Consider the following 5028-nt stretch of genomic DNA (forward strand, 5'->3'; position numbering starts at 1 on the left):
AAAGCTCTATATTCGACTGAGAATGAATGGAATAATAAATCAGATTTCTTCTTCATTCTGTTATCACAACATATAAAGTGGTTCTAATATTATTGCAAAACTCTACATCTCGCCAGAAGGAAATGCAGATGGAGGCATGTGGAATCTCATGAGCAGTGTTGTCCAAAATAATGGCTCAGTTCTTTCCTTGAACTTTTGCTTGTTGTAGCTTGCCTTTGTTTTCAATTTTTGCAAAACATCGTGACGTCCTCCATACCTGATGGAACTGCGCATTACAAACGGTGCTCTGAGTGATTTCGATGTTCACGATTACTTTCAAAAAAGCAAATCCTTTTTCTTCGCTGCTTTACGGAATTTGCATCTTCTTTTGGGCATGGCTATTAATTTTAACGACCACTTTCAATGTTGTTCGAATTGTAACAATGACCCCAAAATATACGAAAGCATAACAGGACTCTATAACAGGGTTTTATTGACATCGCCAGCACAGCTCTGTTGCGCACCGTGTTTTTTTCACGCGCAGTTTGCAATTCCATTTAAAAAAAGGAAAATGCCTAACATTTTGGTCAAGTGGTCTGCTTCGTCTCATGCTTTCGCTTTTTTAGTCTTCCAAGGATTGTTGCCAGTCTGCTGTTCTCCATTCGATTTAGATGTTCTAACCATTTTGGTTATCTTTACTTATATAGTAGTTAAATGGTTTTATATTCAAGAATTATAAATTTCTTCGTTTGTTGTATGGCCCCACTTAGTATATCGGACTGTTTTTCTGAGAAAATTCATTTCAGCAGTTTGAATTTGTTTCATTTTTTCTTTTTTATGGTCCATCTTTCACTTCCATGTAATAAAGTTGGTTTCGAGAGGACGTTACACAGTTTTATGTTACAAAGACGTTACAAAGGTTTATGTTTCAGAGGGACCTTCATCTACGCAAAATCTTAAAAACTACGCTTCACTTACCTGAAGTAGGCTAATCTCTGCGGCACCATATTGTCTAACCTTTTTGTCTGTAAGTACATCGCTTCTCTGGCTAGACAGATTTCGATAAAAATTGGAATCTGTATTAAAATGTTTGGAGAGCATTTCAAATTTAATTTAATGAAGGAAATTTAGTAGGAAAAATCGCGCTATTTTGAAAATTCCCAGCCGTGTTTTGTGATCTCCCACACTTGCTCAAACTGACATTAACCCAAGATGCAATGCAGTAGCGTGAGATTTCAAGTACAAAACGTAGCGTGAGATTTCAAGTACAAAACGTAGCTTTCCATTTCATTAGAACACGAAGTTCGTCTTTCCCCCCCCCCTCTCCCTGAAGAAATGGAAAAGACATTGAAACATGCTGGAAAGGTGAAAACTCCTTGTATTTTTTATATGAATCCCTTCCGAAACCCGTCACTCATTTACCATGGAAATTCCATTATTAGAAGGTTTGTTTTTCCGGAGGCAGAATGTGCGGTGTGATTAAGCCGTTAGATATGACGAATAAGAGGGCAAAAGAGTTGGGGGTGGTAGGGACAAAATATTTGGACGGGAACATGAGCAATGTAAGACTGGATATGAGGTTGTTGAGGAGAGTGGAGGATAACTGTGGTAGGGAAGGTGTAGTCATTGTGTTATCCAGCCATCATTGTGAGGCGGCGAGCAAAGATCACGAATGCTATGCGAGCAGAGCTGTGTGAGGAGAAAGGAGTGCGTTTTGTAAATCTGTGGGATGAATTTGAAGGAGGAATGGAACTGTACGAGAAAGACGGATTGCATTTAAATGGAATTGGTGTGAGTTAGCTGGAGAGATTGTTTGCGAATGTATGAATGTAGTGAAGTGACGGTCTGACGTAGGGCAAGGGGTGATGTGAATTATAAAGAAAGAGTAGGGGAGCTTGTGAATGAAGTGGGAAGCATGAATAAAGAAGATGAGAAGGTAGGGACACAACGCAGACAAGGAAACCGGGAAAGTCATAGGGGACAGAGAGTCACTGCGTGAAAAATGTGGATGCGGATTCAAAAGTACATGTGTGAATGTACAAGAAAGAGATGGCCTGGAATGGCAAGGGAGAGTTTGGGTTTGGGGAGAGTTGTAGGATCGGTGGTTAGTATAGGAAAAGAGACCGAGTAGGGTTTGGAGGAGATACATTTCGAAGTTGTGTGCGCAATACTTGTTATAATTCAGAAATAGCCTATTATGTATAGTCTCCGAAATAAGAGGAGTGAACTTGTTGCATCTAGTCGCCCCAAAATCGTGGGACTAAGTGATATTCGGTTGAATGAGGATGATATCCAGAGAGGAATAGAAAAGGAGGGTTATGATATTTTTCGTAAAGACAGGCAGGGGAGGAGGAGTGCTGTTAATGGTAACAAAGGAGTTAAGCCCATTTAAAATGGGGCCACAAGGGGCACATATTGAAAGTGGTTTTGAAGCAGTATGGTGCGAGGTACAGGTGGACAGGATGAAATATTTAGTTGAGTGTTGCTATAGACCTGGGAGTAAGCCATAAATAACGACGTCGGTTCCTGCAGTGAAAGTGCTGAATCGAGACACATGGATGTGCCTTACACAACTGTCTAGAAAATTCTACAGAAGATTCTGCATTTCTACTCATTCAAGATAATTCTGACTAAGGAGTTGCGCCCGCAGGACTTCGAAAATCGACTGACATTCGCTTTAAATTCCTTGCTCGAATGGAGTTGGGCGCTGCGTGGCTGGGGATGATGATGTGGGGAGTGGAGACTCACTTTCACCTATACGGAGCTGTGAATACTCACAGTTGCCGAGTATGAGCTACGCAAATCCTGCATGCAATCTGCAAATTCCTACGCATTCACCCAAAGTTACTGCCTGGCTCTGGTATACAGCTTCGTTTATCATTGGACCATTCTTCTTGTAGGACATTCGCCAGTCGGGTTCCGTGACCTGCTCAGTTACTGCCGAAAGATACTGCGATATGATAAACAATTTTGTTATGCCACAGCTACACAGCGCCTGAGCATGGATTCAGTCATTTTTCATACAGAATGGTGCCCCTCCATACATCCGTCGATTCGTACAAGAGCTTCGTCGAGAACATTTCACGGAATTCACAGTGATCAACATTGCGTTTCCCACTGCATGGCCGCCTCATTCACTTGATCTGACTTTCCTGTGACTTCTGGCTCTGGAGATTTCTCAAAGACAGGGTTTATTGGGATCATCCTGATAACTTGCCAGTGCTGAAAGACAACAAAACGCAGCATGTGCGCAGGGGCGCGCCAGTAGTGTCCGGCGCCTGTGTGCAAAACTTTAGTTGACGTCCCTACCCCCCCCCTCCAATAAAAAATCACTTTAAAAAAACGTTTTTTTTAAAGCATTTCCTCCTCTTTGGCGCCTGTGTGCGTCGCACACATTGCCCATATGACCGGCGCGCTCTGCATGTGCGCAACATCAGTCCGGACCAGCTGCATTCTGCTGTCGAACGCACTGTGCAAATGATGCAGTTTGTGTCATACCGGAAGGGGCAGCACATTGAACCCCACAATCCGTGAATGCATAATGGAAGTGAATAAAATTGTGTTATTTGTGCTTGTGTCGCTTTTCTCCTTATTACACACACAGAAAAATTCCCATACCTGCAGTCGGTACATCGTTTTGGAACTACTTTTTTTTTCTCAGATCTGCATCACTGGGTGGCGCTCCACAAGGCTACATTAATTGATACTTTTTGATCATCCGGTCATTTTTCATACAGGATGGGGTATTTAAGGTACCGTATGATGAAAAGCACGTATTACTATTACCTGACACAGAAAAACAACAATTTAACGTGAACAAACCGTATTTTAGGTGACCGTGTACATGAAACCTCTGGTACAAGAAGTACGATCGATTAATCCTTTCTGAGTGTCATTATGAAACTTTGAGTGCAAGAATTTTTGGCATTTTTTTTCGAAAATTTCCGTTAATTTCTCAGATTTTCTGGTGTCTTTTTCTTTATTGGGGATTTTTATTTCATAACAAAAAAAAATGACTTTTTTGGCATTTATAGTCAGAAGCCTCGAAGGTGAACTTAGCTTAGTCTAAGTTCACCTTTTTTACTACTAATGTACTAGTAGTAAAAAAGAAAAGTAAAAAAAAAAGTGCGGGATGGGGGAACGAAAGCTGATACTATGAATGACATCAGTCAAGAAAGATAAGCAACGCAAAATAATTTCTTTTGAAATATGCATTTAAGCTGATAAATATCTGGAATTATAACCGAAGCAGCTTAGGACCGTTTTATTATATCGTAGTTTATGGACCGGAAAAAAACCCTGGTTTTCAGGGTCGAGTTGAAGTGGGTTCTCTTCGAGCTTTTTACTAAATAAGACCGATTACCTCACCTTTGTATGAAAAGACAATTTTTTTTCACTCTGCTTGGGATTCGAGACCTTTTGATTTGTCTCTCTAAGCAAAGGGCTTCGTTGATACATGTTGATCTACGGAGGGTGTACTCGAAGAGACCTTTAAGGTGCTTCCATTTAGACCTTAAAAATCTAGAATGCAGTTTAAAAAAATCCTAATAATCAAACGTGCTAATTATTTTCCAAGTATTTTAGAATTCATGTTTTAAAATTCGATATCTGGCACCAGCTGTACTTGTGGTGTAGTGGTTATCACATCCGCCTAACACGCGGAAGGTCCTAGGTTCGATCCCTGGCAAGTACAGATGTTTTTTTTTTTCCTTTTCCTTTTAATTGTGTAAGAGTGCGGTTAACAAGGGTGGCAGGACTGCATTTTTTGCTTGGAGGGTGGTGAGGGAATGAGCTGCCAAAGGTGGTGTGAGCGCTTCATCAGTGAATGACTTTAAAGAGAGGTGTGAATGGTAGATTTTTCTGATTGAGTCTTTTCACTCAATGCGGAGATATCTGTATAATAATAATAAATAATCGAGCTGAACAAATCTGCTTTACAGTGTTGTAGAAGTTTGCTTGCTGAAAAGCTGTTTTAATCTTCTTCTTATAGTTTCAATGTAAATATCAAAGTAGATTACTTCGCGTTTATTATTAGTATTCTTTAAAATA

At 40.4% G+C, this 5028-nt stretch overlaps 1 non-coding gene across 1 annotated transcript; it reads left to right on the forward strand.

The window, feature by feature from the left end:
• The first annotated feature begins 4599 nt into the window (after positions 1-4599).
• Positions 4600-4672, forward strand: TRNAV-AAC (transfer RNA valine (anticodon AAC)). Its single transcript has one exon. It is a non-coding gene; the product is annotated as a tRNA-Val (tRNA).
• The last annotated feature ends 356 nt before the right edge of the window (positions 4673-5028 follow it).

The sequence above is a fragment of the Typopeltis vanoorti genome, chromosome 5 (genome assembly GCF_054136105.1).
Source record: "Typopeltis vanoorti isolate ZY-2024b chromosome 5, IOZ_Tvanoo_1.0, whole genome shotgun sequence".
Lineage (NCBI taxonomy): Eukaryota > Metazoa > Arthropoda > Arachnida > Uropygi > Thelyphonidae > Typopeltis > Typopeltis vanoorti.